Raw genomic sequence first — 14,706 nt, 5'->3', positions numbered from 1 at the left:
TCCCTCTGCTCATCCACTCTACCAAGTATCCGTCCATTAGCCCCGTACCCCATCTTTTTGTTATTCTTCCCAAAGTGAGTCACCTCACACTTAGCTACATTGTATTCCATTTGCCACCTTTCTGCCCAGCTCTGCAGCTTCTCTATATCCTGCTGTAACCTGCCACATGCTTCCTCACTGTCAACAACTCCTCCGACTTTTGTGTCATCCGCAAACTTGCTCACCCAACCTTCTAACCCCTCTTCCAGGTCATTTATAAAAATGACAAACAGCAATGGTCCCAAAACAGATCCTTGCGGAACACCGCTAGTGACGGCACTCCATGAAGAAACTTTGCCATCAACTACTACCCTCTGTCTTCTTCCATCCAGCCAATTCCTAATCCAAACCTCCAACTCACCCTCGATGCCATATCTCCGTATTTTCTGCAGTAGCCTACCATGGGGAAGCTTATCAAACGCCTTACTAAAATCCATATATCCCACATCTACCGCTTTCCCCTCATCAACCTCCTTTGTCACCTTTTCAAAGAATTCAATAAGGTTTGTGAGGCACGACCTTCCCTTCACAAAACCATGCTGACTATTCTTGATCACATTATTCCTATCCAGATGTGCATAAATCCTATCCCTTACAATTCTCTCTAAGACTTTGCCCACAACAGAAGTGAGACTCACCGGCCTATAGTTACTAGGGTTATCCCTACTCCCCTTTTTGAACAAGGGAACCACATTTGCTATCCTCCAGTCTTCTGGGACTACTCCTGTAGACAAAGAGGACATAAAAATCAAGGCCAATGGCTCTGCAATCTCCTCCCTTGCTTCCCAGAGAATCCTAGGATAAATGCCATCAGGCCCAGGGGACTTATCTATTTTCACCTTTTCCAGGATTTCCAACACCTCTTCTCTACATACCTCAAAGCCATCCATTCTACTTATTTGTGACTCAGTATTCACATCGACGACAATGAGTAAATACTGAAGAAAAGTATTCATTCAGTGTCTCCCCAATCTCTTCCGCCTCCACACGCAACTTCCCACTACTATCCTTGACTGGACCTATTCCTACCCTAGTCATTCTTTTATTCCTACAGCTTGTTTTAGGAGACCAAACATGGTACCATTACTTTGGATCTGACACTGGCCTGAATCCACAGAAGCAATGCTAAAGTTGAGGGGAGACAACGGTTTCATGGTCCAATCTCAAGGCAAGTAATTCAGATATCCAGGTAACATCCTGGGAGCTGGTTCAACGTCTGCCCTGAAATACAATTCAATTATAATCTGGATTTAAGAGTCTCATGATAATAATGCAATGTTTGTCAATTATTGGGAAAAAAAACAATCTCATTCATTAATATCCTTTTGGAAAGATCATCTTTACCTGGTCTGGCTTACATGTGACTCCAGATCCACAGCAAGCTGCTTGATGATTAACAGCCTGCTCCGAGATACAGATGGCTACACCCTTTTTTAGGCCATTCCCTTGGATTGGTTATCCCCACACTGAGTCCATTATTATAAACAAAAGGCTTCCTGAATTGGTAAGATTCGGTGTCATTTCCTGGAATAGGACACACATGGGCCGATACCCAGCACTGACATTTGAGGTCAAAACATCTGTCTTCTGGCGTTCAGACCAGCAGGAGTTCGGAAATTCATTTGACCTGCCTTTGTGATGGTGTGGGAGACTGGTCTTTGTGATGGTGTCGGAGACCTGCCTTTGTGATGGGGTCAGAGACCTGCCTTTGTGATGGGGTCGGAGACCTGCCTTTGTCATGGTGTCGGAGACCTGCCTTTGTGATGATGTCGGAGATCTGCCTTTGTGATGGTGTCTCAGACCTGCCTTTGGGATGGTGTCGGAGATCTGCCTTTGTGATGGTGTCTGAGACCTGCCTTTGTGATGGTGTCTGAGACCTGCCTTTGGGATGGTGTCGGAGATCTGCCTTTGTGATGGTGTCTGAGACCTGCCTTTGTGATGTTGTTGGGGACCTGCCTTTGGGATGGTATCAGAGACCTGCCTTTGGGATGTTGTCAGAGACTTGCCTTTGTGATGGTGTCAGACCTGCCTTTGGGATGGGGTCAGAGACCTGCGTTTGGGATGGGGTCAGAGACCTACCTTTGGGATTGTGTCGGAGACCTGCCTTTTTGAACATCCTCATTGACTGGTGTTGACGAAAACCGAGAGTGTTTTGGGGGCAAGAGTTTCAGAATGTTTACCCAGCAACAGTAGTGGAATGACGAGAGATTACCAAGTCAGAATGAAATCTGCCATGAAAGGGAACTTGCATGTGATGGTGTTTCTGTGCATCTGCTGCGCTTGTTCTTCCAGCTTCTGGAGATCATTGGTTTGCGTTACAGTCTGCAAGGAAGATGTGGCAACATTTCTAAGGGGCAGATCTAGGTTAAGATTGAACAGCGAGATCTTGAACATCGTCGCTGCAAATGCAGCAAGTCACATTATAGTTGGTGCAATGATGTCCCACACCATGAGACAAAGAATATCATGTAAAACAGGGTCGACAGATGATTCATATTCTTGTAGCAGTGAACTGCGAATGGACAATGACTCAATTCGTGACCCTGAAATCTTATCCAACTCACTGAGCCGCTCATTGCTGCTTATCATGTCAAATGGTGTGCACAGCAGCAGGGCAGACCGTAACTGCATTTGGCCGAATGTTCTTGATCCTAACTGGATCAGCATATCAATATCAAATATCCTAAATTACAAATCAGTCACCACAAACCATCTTGTCTTTCATCGGCAAATAGTCTGTTGTTACACAGTCTGGTCTGAGCCGTCTAGATCAGGTACAATAACAGACAGTTCACAAAGCTGACAGAATACTGCACTCCATAGTATAGCACCATGACATCACAGCGAATCGGTCTAAAAATATGTTAGTGGATTCATCTCCGAAATGTCTACCAGCAAAATAATAATCAAAATAATGATAAATGCTGAAACTAATTGATAGCCAAAGATTGAACGACACTCCCAAATTCGTGCACATGGTAGCACCTTCACATCGGACCTTTAAGGTATATCAAAAGGATGTACAACAGCAACTAAGGGAAACGTGGGAAACATCCTGTTGGACAAAGTTGCTTGATCCTCTGTGGGAGAGCTCTGCCACAACATTCCAGATCTCAGCGTTTGTCCTAAACAAACTCCACACCACAGCAGTGTACATGTTTTTACAAATGGCACAACTCGTGTCTTTTTGACAATCAACAATAATTGAACAATAAACATAATAGCTGGAACCTTGTGCTCACACCCCTCCCTTTCATCTGTCTGCACAAATACCGTGCTCCCATGCATTCACTGACTGACGAAAACACACAGGGTAGTTAAAACCATTCGTGCTGACCCTCACATATCACTCCATTTTATCTGCTTAACCCACCTATTGCCCAATTGCTGTATCTGGGCTCCTATTTGGAGCGAGCTGCCTGAGCAAGACACACCAACACAATCCCTTCACATCGAGGAATGGGAAAACACTAATTATCACTCAGAGGTGGGTTCTTTCAAAACCCATTTGACCAATAGCAGGCTTTGAGCTCCCACAGAGAGAGAGTGGTCTTATGAAACACATTCTAGACCAGCCAGGGCCGGCGCTCAGCCAAACCCCATCGGTGTGGCCTCAGTATAAACTCCTTCTGCACAGTATAGAGAAACAGACAATGCTGCACACTATTGAGGAGCCTTCTAATTGACAAACTATTCACTTTAAACTCAGTAAGTGAGGGCATTGTCTCCTGGCATCAGGACTTCTCTTGCTAAAAGGAAATAAAATACATTTCAGTCGTCGAGGGGAAATAGGTATGAATCAGTGCAGAAATCTGTACACTTTGATTTCTTATGAGACTTACCAGGCACACCAACTACAGTAAGGATGTTGTAACATACCTTAGCGACCATGTGCCTTGGAAGATGCATTTTGTTGCTTGTAAAACAACTGCTCCATTCTTGCTGCTGGCAGTCTGTCGGAATTGGAGAATTATCTCAGAGTTGAAACTTTAAAAGTTCCAGACGCCATGTTTTATATTGTGTGATATCTCCACTAGGAACCTATGATTACATCTTCTGTTTTTTTTTCTATCATTTTCAACAAACAGATTATGTCAACAGATTTATTTGAATGGTATGATATCATTGAGATATAAATCTGTAACTGAATAACTCAGAGACTGTATTCATCTGATCATATTAGGTCTCAAATGTTAATTGCAATTTATCTTCAAACTTGCATTAATTCACGCATTATCCATCCCATTAATACCTAATATCTTTTGATATTCTTTTCATTGAATGAACTTCATTTTGCTGAGGCTATTCGCTTATTCAATACCTCATGTTGTAGAGATCTTGAGAGCTGTTCTATTGCACACTATTATACCACTGCTTTTCTTGTTGACTCGGTCTTTGGGAAATTCTTTCTATAAATGAGAACTGTCATACAGAACTTGAATCTGTCACTGGACACGACAACAGTTGGAATTTACACTAGTTAATACTTTCTCAAAACAAAGACAAAACACAAAGTAATTCAGAACCTTAACTTCAGAATTCTAGAATGACAGAATCATATAGAACACAAGAGGCCCTTCGGCCCATTATGTTTTTCCAGCCAAAATGACACTAAATCTACCTCAGTCCCACTCCCCAGCAGTTGTCCCATAACTTTCAATGTTATGAGATTTCAAGTGCTCAACCAACTCCTTCTCTGGGGTTTCCCATCTCAGTTGTAGGTCTCTGCGATCCTTGAGGTGAGAAGATCTCTCCTCATGTCCCATCTGAACCTTTTCAGCTTCAAAATATACCACCTTGTTTTGGCTCTTCGACTGAGGGAAACAATGACTTTCTATTCCTCCTTTCCGCGCCCCTCAGAGTCTCACATAATCCGATCTCTACTCTAAAGAAATCAACTTGAGCTTATCCAGTCTCTCTCTTCACTACTAAATTGCTGCAGCCCCAGCATCATACTGCTGAATCTCCTTTAAACTCCATCCAGTATCATCACATCCTCTCCATGGTGCAGTGACTGGAACTACACACATTACTCCAACTGTGGCTCAACCAAAGTCCTGTACTGCTCCAACATGACCTCCCTGCTCTTAGAATCTATACCACAACTAATAAAGGTAATCCTTTTATCTACCCTATTCATCCATCCTCTCACCTTCACGGATCTGTTAACGAATCCTCAATATCTTTTTGTTCCACTGAGCTTCCTATTATCCTCCCATTCATTGAATGCTCCGTTGTCTTGTGACTTCTGCCAAAGTTCATCATCTTACACCCATCGTGGTAAATTTCATCCACCGCTGATCTGCCCATCTGATCAATCTGTCTATATCCATCTGTTATGAGAGAGGTTTTTCCTCATTGTCCATTGTGCCAATACTTCCGTCTTCTGCAAACTTACTTAACATTCTCAAGCCTCCTGAGTCACACGCACACATACACACACACACGCACACTTGCCCACTCTCTCTCTCACACACCCACTCTCTCTCTCTCTCTCTCTCACACACACACACACACACACACAACAATATCATTTATGAATATCACAATCAAGAAGGCATCTGGCACTGATCCCTGTGGTACTCCACTGGGCATCAACTGCACAACTAGCCTTCTGCCAAAATCTCCTATCTCCTCTAATGGGCCAATATTGGAGCCAACTTACCAATTTAACCTGGATGCCATGTGTTTTTACATTAATTATCAATCTCCAATGTGGGGAATTGTCAAAGGCTTCATTGAACTCCACATAAACGATATCAATTTACCTACCCTTATCTCGAGACCTGGTAATCTCCATGAAAAATACCAGCAGATTTGTTAGGCATTACTTTCCTCTGAGCAGGCCATATTGACTAGCCCTAGTTGACCTATGCTTTCCCAAGTGGACATTAATTATCTCCTTCAGAGTTTTCTCCAATACATTCTCTAACACCGATGAGGCACTCACTGCTCTATTACTCCTGGTGTATCTGATCTACCCTCTTGAAAATTGGAAACACCTCAGCTCTCCTCCAGTCCTCTGGTACCTCTTCTGTGGCTGGAGAGTGTGGGATATAGTAAAATAGTGTTACTTCTGCAAGTATAATTGAGTACTAACTTTAGTGTGTAATTGTGGGATATAGGTAAATAATTACTAACTTTAGTGCATAATTGTGGATAATTGGGTACTAACTTTAGTGCATAATTATTCGAGCAAATAATTTCTTTCATCATGAAAGCTTAAATATTTACAGTCTTAGCTAAATAGCTGAGATAGCTGAAACGCATAAACTAGGCAAGAAAAGAAACATTGTTAAAATGTATATTCAGGAATGGAATGTACCTATGAACAATAGAAGATATTACAAGCAAACAGCTAAAATGAAACGAACATCAAGATCCAAGTTTAGCAAAAATTTCCCTTATGTCACCACTTACAAAGCGGAGGGTCGCCAACTTGGAGAAGGGGGGAGTAATAAGGGCGGAGCGCAGCTGAGTAGTGGCAGAACACAATAAGGGAGATTGATAGGTGTGAAGACCTATGAGGTAAACGTGGAGTACTAAAACTTAAAACTGTAAAATAGTAAAGCAATCCCTGAATGTGTGTGCCCACTGGTCACCCCTTCTTTCAAGAAGGTTTCAACAAAATTCGTTACTTCAGATTTTGACTCGGATTGAAATTTATTATACTGTGACTTTTATTTCTCACAATTTGGGTGCTTCGTCCGGGATGCCCTTCATCACCGGCAGGGTAAAGCACCATCGATGGCTGGGCAGATGTGTCCCGTTCCGTTTAGAACGATCCCGTGTTCCTCGGTGGTGGGTTTCCCCTTCTGGTTGACTGATCGAGATCCGATGAGAGTCTATCTGCACCAGGCGAAAGGTTGTAAGTAGGCACAGGGAGCCAGGCAACACTGTGCATGGAGCAAGATAAGAAAATTAATTTTTAAGTACTGCCTTGGTGGCCGGGATTGAGTTCCAGTAGTTAACAAGGGACTAATGAAGGAACTCAGTATGGGCTGTGCCTCGGGTAAAGAAAAAACAGCCTCCGGGAAAAAGAAAATGGAAATGGAGGCGGGGTTCCTGGCAACATTTCTCAAACATCCGTTGGGCAGGATGTTGTGGAATTGGAAAAATAATACTTGTACAAAGGAAAATGATAGGAAAAAGATGATTAAATATTGCTGCTTTGTATGCACTGAGGAATCCACTCTTCGTCCTGCGTCTTCTTGCCAAAGTACGGGTAGGGCGAAGACTGGGTTTGTAAATATTTGAAATTATATGTCAATGGAAAACAGCTTTAGAGTCAGGAGGAAAAGAAAAATATCTTCGTGTCAGAAGGGCTAGTAGCTGAAGGGTTATTGAGGGTACACTTCGTAACTAAATCATGGCCAGACATCCAGAAAAATAAAAAATCAAAAGCTCGAGGAGTCGTTGCGGGAAACTCAAAGTGTCTGTGAGATACGGTGTCTGTGCGTGTGTGTGTGTGTGTGTCTGAGAGAGAAAAGAGCTGTACAGCTAATAAAATGTTTAACCCGTTGTGATTCGGTTTAATTGCACATTTGTTTGTTGGTGATTGAATGTTTGTGCTTTGTTCCCTGGAGCTTGAGATCTGGGACTGTTTTGAATCTGATTTCTATTGTGGAAATTTAAACATGATTTCTTTTCAGGTTAAGGATTTTACAGATTATGAAATAAAATGTTAACTCCTGTTCTTTTTACACGTCGTGACTGCCTTACTATCAGTTTCTAACTAATCACTTTTATCCTTACATAAAAGCGATTTATGGAGGACAGTTGAATTCTCAGTTCAACATTGGATTGTAATTTTTTTTTTAAAAAATTCCTAAGGTTAATATCGGTGACCTTGGATTCGGCCATTATTCATGCATTAGAAGTCCTTTTTTTAACTTGAATAGACAAATCCTTTTAAAGGCAGCTCCGATTATTTCACGACCAATAGCATCGTTTTCGAGCAATGACTGGACAGGACGACTTAAGAAAACTAATTTTGGATTTAAATCAAAGGAGTAAGACCGGGTAATTATAGCGGATTTCAAAGTTGGGAACTGCATGCATTTTACATTTTAAATATTAAACACAATAAATGAATTTATAATATATAAATATATTTTTACAAGTAAAATTCCAAAATGTATAGTTAGGAACAGGCTTTAAAGTTAGACAAGCATAAATTGATAAATTGTATTTGGGATTACAAGGAGAAAGAGGCTCCTGGTATTTGAGGTTATAGGGAGCAAGAAATTTCGCAATATTTCTTTGAAAAAAAAAATCAAGATCTAAACAAAACATTGGGTTATGAGGAATGGCCATTAGGTGGCCCTAAAGCTGTTCAATTTGTTAAATCGGCTCAGCAATTGATCTGGGAACGTAACCTGAATAGCATAAACGAAAGGCAAAAATAATGATAGCCACAGTTGATGAGGTAATAAAGAAAAGGACAAACCTAAAAGGAGAAGGAAACCAGAATGGTGGTGGGCAGCATGTTGAAAATAAAGGGAGGGGAAGAGATTCGGGGAGGAGATGTTAAGGGGTCTGGTAGACAGGAACAAGTATCAAAGTGGAAATCCCCACAGGTGGGACGTTATTTCTGTGGAAAGGCAGGTCACTTTAAGAGAGTGTGTCCAGATCTGAAAAAGGAAGCAAAGGCACTACCATTTATGAACCTTGACGAAGAATAGGGGTGTCAGTGGTTCCTGCCCCCGGGGACCCACCTGAACCCTTGATAAATTTAAAGGCGGGCCCTTACAAAGAGGACGTAGTTTTCCTAGTCGATACGGGGGGCAACCAGGTCATCCTTAAATTTTAAGCCGAAGGGAGCGGGAATAAAAGGATTAATTGGATTATGGCAACAGTTTTGTGATGAGGGACACAAAGAATTAGTGTTGCGCTCATGATAAGATACTGCCACTAAATTGGGGATTGAATTAACTGCAAATGGTGCCATGAAATCTATTGAGGTTCTTAAAAATGAAATTGCTCGAGCAAAGCAATTACAGAAACAGAATGAGAAGTCACATGTGACTGGTAAACAAACAGAACTGCGCAATTACAGCTTTTAAAATGGTTCCGTCACTTGTTGCGTTTTCACCCTAAATTATATAATGTACATAATTAATAATTAATATTTATGATAAATCAATTGTGTTAGCCTGAATCAATATCAATTGGCAGGAATCCTTCACACATTCTCAGTGACCTGTCATATTGATTTATGGTTAATTTAAAACATTACTGCATTAATTCATTTTAAATTAAAGAACCGAAAGCTACATTACTGGCCACAGTGCGTGCAGGCAGTGGCAGCAACAGGCTTATCGGTAGAGGAGAGTCGGAAACTTACTTTTGGGGTGCCTTAATAGTCAGCATCCCACATCAGGTACGAACTGTATTAAATTAGAAAGCAGGACGAAGGCTCACAGACTCTCGGATCTTGAAATATGAGACAGTCTTAATAGAACAGGATGACCTTGTTTTAGACACAGACAGTTGCTTGAATCCAGTTGCATTTCTGTGCCGGGGTAAAAGGCACAATGGATATTCTGTAGTAGATGGGATAGAGGGAAGCGTTATTGAGGCTGAAAGACTGCCTAACCGCTGGTCAGCCCAAACGTGTGAACTCTATGCCCGAGAGAGAGCTCTCAGAAACCTAGAAGACAAAGAAGGAACGGTATATACAGACTCCAATTATACGTTTGGAGTGGTACATAGCTTTGGAAAAATTTGGCAAGAGAGAGGACTGATAAATAGCAGAGAAATTGAACTAGCAATGAGGAATTGATAAAACAAGTGCTAGAATCTCTGTTACTTTCGAGAGAAATATCGATAGTTCATATAAACAGACATCAGAAGGGGAATGACCCGGAAGTAAGGGGAAATAAACTGGCCGGTGAGGTAGCTAAAGCAGTAACCCTGAATCGACAGGAAGCAGTGATATCCTTCATAATAGCTGCAATTCCAGATCTTCAGGGTGCCCTGTTGTTTACTGCAAAGGAGGAAAAGGAACTAAAAGATTTAGGAGCTGCAAAGACAGCGGATGAGCACTGGATGTTACCCGATGGGAGGGAAATGTTGAATAAAATGATGATGCGAGAAATTATGGCTGTCCTACATCAGGGGAGTCACTAGGGAGTGCAAGCAATGTGTGATTTAGTCTTAAGAAAATATGGATGCAAAGGGATATATACGATAGCCAAACAGATATGAGAGGGATGTATAACATGTAAACAAAAAACAAGGAGGTGTTAAGGAAACAAGTCCCAGGAGGGAGAGAACCTGGGCTAAGACCATTTCAGAGCATTCGATTAGATTATACCTAATTACCCCGAGTGGGAAGACTGAGATATATGCTGGTAATGGTTGATCACCGATCTGGATGGGTGGAAGCATACACTTTAGCCACGGCCACCGCAAATGGGGTGTCCAAGATAATACTTGAACAATGAATCGCTAGATACGGTATAGTGGAATGCATAGATTCAGATTAGGGAACTAATATGACCTCCAGGGTACAACAGGGGGTAATGGAGGGATTAGGAATCTCCTGGGAGTTCCACACTCCTTGGCACTTTATCAGGAATGGTTGACAGAATGAACCAGACGCTCAAGAAGCAGTTATACAAATTAATAGTAGAAACCAGACTCCCTTGGACTTAGTGTTTACCTATAGCCCTTTTGCCAATGCGAACAGCCCCAAGGAAAGATATGGGGCTGTACCCTTATGAGATATTGTTTGGTCTGCACTATCTGGGAACAAAAGGAGAACTACCGACCCTGGAGACTAAAGATCTGTTTTTAAATAAGTATGTACTGGGCTTGTCCTCCTCTTTGTCATTCCTCAGAAAACAGAGTTTGCTGGCACAGACTCCACCCACAGAATTCACCGTCAATCCGATCCAACCGGGGGATTGAGTTCTAGTCAAAACATGGACTGAGACCAAATTGCAAGCAGACTGGGAGTGGCTGTACCAAGCACTACTAACCACTGAAACAGCAATAAGAACGGTAGAGAAAGGCTGGACTCACTACACTCGGATCAAAGGGTCAGTGGAATCTCCAGGTGAGGCAGAAGTCTGAACAGCTGAATTAACAAAAGAACCACTTAAACTTAAGTTGAAAAGACTTTATATATCTGATTATATGGTAGCGGCGTGAGTGTGGGATAGTTTCTGCAATACTGTATGTGAAGTCTCTCCTGTTATATGGTAGCAGCGGAGCGCGGGGTAGTTTCTGCAGTACTGTATGTTAAGTCTCTCGGTACTTCCATACCACTATAGAATGGGAAAAATGTTTAGGTACATTATATTAGCTTTTCTAGTCTTAGGACTCTGTCAGATTATGGTGATGTCGTCTTTATCAGTGATAACGGTTCCTGAAAGTACAAATCCACAAGTCATAGAAAGAGATGCCTGCAGCCTGGTGGATTATGGAGATGTAATAAATCAAAGGCAGTACAGTAACACAGAGATGCATCTTAGATTTTATGAAAGAATTCCAGAAGTGTGGGTGCAGCATGTGGTAAGACTAGCGGGAAGAAAATATCCCAGAGAAAAAAGTGTAAGAGATATCATTGGAATAAAGAATGTAAAGATTGGCTGAGGCAGGAAGGCCTCAGAAGTGATCTCTTGATTACCCACTCGTTACAGTATACTGAGGCCCCTTCTGGTCAGCTCTTGACTGTCTCGATAATAGGTTTAACCCAATATATTTAACAATAAAGAAAACCCCATGGTATGAAGCAGTTTTAGGGGAGAAACCTATCATTTCTAATTAGACCAAATACTTGGGATAGAGATGAAAGCAGACGAAAGAATTTCTGGGGATGTTATTTTAAAATACAGGTGAAAGACAGAACCCGAATCGGAGAAAGGAATAGTAAAGTCCCTTACTCTGACCCTAAGGTGATAAAAATTGTAGAGGTAAAGGACATAAAACAGACCATTGACGTAGAAACAGGATATGGGGAGAAAAATGCCTGGGTTGAATGGATAAAGTACACTGTGAAAAGTTTGAATACAAGCAATTGTTATGCATGTGCCTCTGGGAGACCAATGGCCCAAGTAATTCCCTTTCCGCTCAGGTGGAAGCGAAACAGGAGGGGCATGACATGCATGATAGCACTTATCAGGATTACTACATGGAGTAATAAAGATTGTATGCCCCTTCTATTAAAGTTCCCTCCTTTAAAGAAGGAAGGCATAAAGACGTCCCCCAAGTTTTCTGCCGTTTTCGGAAATCACACATCGTGAGTAAACAGGCGAGGAACAGATCGGTCCAGATATTTGGGGGAGCTGAAAGCATGTACGAAATCGAGTACGTGACGGAAAAGGGAGGGAACTACTCAGCATTAAGGCTTCCCCGAGCGGATCTGTGGTGGTACTGTGGAGGGAAAATATTGAGTCCCATCCTACCTCCAGATTGGAGGGGCATGTGTGTGATTGTACAATTGGCAATTCCATTCACCCTAGCATTTGAAAACAAAGAGATAGTAAAGGAAGCGGGCCGAAGTAACAAATCACTATCGTTTGATGATCCCGTATATCTAGACTCTATAGGAGTCCCAAGAGGGGTACCCGATGAGTTCAGAACTTGTAACCAGATCACGGAAGGCTTTGAATCGACCCTCTTCTGGTGGGTAACAGTTAACAAATATGTGGATTGGGTAAGTTATATTTTCTAAAATCAGCAAAGTTTTATCAATCACACTAGAGACACAATTAAAGGTACAGCTGAAAAACTTGATGCAACCAGCCAAATGGCATAGGAGAATAGAATGGCCCTTGATATGATCCCAGCAGAAAAAAAAAGGGAGTGTGTCTAATGTTAGGAGGGAGCTGTTGTACTTATATTCCAAATAACACAGCCCCAGATGAGCCTATTACTCGAGCCTTGCAAGGTCTAACAACACTCGCCGAAGAACTAGCTGAAAATTCAGGAGTCAGCACATGATTCACTGGGGTGGCTAGAATCGTGGTTTGGAAAATAGAAGGGTGTGGTGGTTTCAGTCCTTACCTCTTTGATCGTCGTGGTGGGAGTAATAATCGCACTGGGATGCTGTATCGTACTCTGCGCACAGGGGTTAATTCTAAGGTTGATTTAAACAACATTAGCACACGAATGCCTTTAAAGAACAATAGTGGGGCAGGGCTCTACTTGTTGAACAAGAGGAATAAGTGACCCCAGAAAGAAATCCAGAATAGATGAAATTTCGGGAAAAATGTTGATCAGTTTGGAAGCAACATATGAAAAAATGATGCAGATGATAACAAAAGATAATAAAAAGAAAAGAGTGCAATTATGGGATATAAGTAACACAGGGTTACTTCCGCAAGTATAATTGCGTACTAACTTTAGTGTATAATTGTGGGATATAGGTAAATAATTACTAACTTTAGTGTATAATTGTGGATAATTGGGTATTAACTTTAGTGCATAATTATTCTAGCAAATAATTTCTTTCATCATGATAGTTTAAATTATTTACAGTCTCAGAAAAATAGTTGAGATAGCTGATACACATAAACTAGGCAAGAAAAGACACATTGTTAAAATGTATATTCAGGAATGGAATGTACCTATGAACAATTGAAGATGTTACAAGCAAACAGATAAAGTGAAAATAACATCAAGATTCAAGTTTAGCAAAATCTCCCTTGTGTCAGCACTTACAAAGGGGAGGGTCGCCAACTTGGAGAAGGGGGGACATAATAAGGGTGGAGCGCGGCTGGGTAGTGGCAGACACAATAAGGGAGGTTGATAGGTATGAAGATCAAAAATTAAAACTGTACAAAATTGTAAAGCAATCCCTGAATGTGAGTGTCTACTGGTCACCCCTTCTTGCAAGAAGATTTCAATAAAATTCGCTGTTTCAGATTCTGACTCGGACTGAAATTTATTATACTGTGAGTTTTATTTCTCACAGAGGAGATTACAGAGACGGGAAGGTGTGAATGGACTGGAGGAGGTGATGAAGATAGGAAGTGGTGTGGGGGATGGAGTATACCACAGGGACAGAGAATGATGTAGATGGTGGAGATGGTTAAATATATAAGGAGGGATGTAGTTGCTGGAGAATATTACAGAGATGGGGAAAGATGGAGTTTCCAGAGATAGAATACTGTAAATACTGGAAGAAGCTATGCAATTAGGGAAGGATGGAGGTACTGGAGGAGGTGACAGAGATAGGGTGAGTTTCTGTTCTCACAGGGGGTACAGAGATAGCGTTCTGCATTGTGGCTGGATTATTTGAATTGATTTGATGTGGTCAGGTGTACCTGAGGACAGTGAAAAGCTTTGTTTGTGAGCAGTAGAAGTAGATCGTAATAAGCAAGGGCATACAGATCACAGGATGCTTTGATAAAGTGAAGCACAAAGTTTTCATTGCACAAGAGATGCATGAAGCAAAATCAATATTAACAAGGTCAGCTCGATTTGAATTTCGTGAAAGAGGTGGCAGAGATAAGGATGCATGTTGGGCTGGAGGTTGTGACAAATTTCTGGATACAGATTATACAGAGATAGAACGTTGCAGCGACTGTGAGGAGGTGTAGGGGCTGGAGAAGGTTACAGAGGTAGGGAGAGGTGTAGCTCAGGTCAGAGGTCATGGAGATGGGAGGGGAGAGATGTAGGGGCTAAAAGGGGTTACAGAGATATGAAGGGTGTAGC

This window comes from Chiloscyllium plagiosum, chromosome 46, assembly GCF_004010195.1.
Source record: "Chiloscyllium plagiosum isolate BGI_BamShark_2017 chromosome 46, ASM401019v2, whole genome shotgun sequence".
Lineage (NCBI taxonomy): Eukaryota > Metazoa > Chordata > Chondrichthyes > Orectolobiformes > Hemiscylliidae > Chiloscyllium > Chiloscyllium plagiosum.
This window is presented reverse-complemented; position numbering follows the sequence as displayed.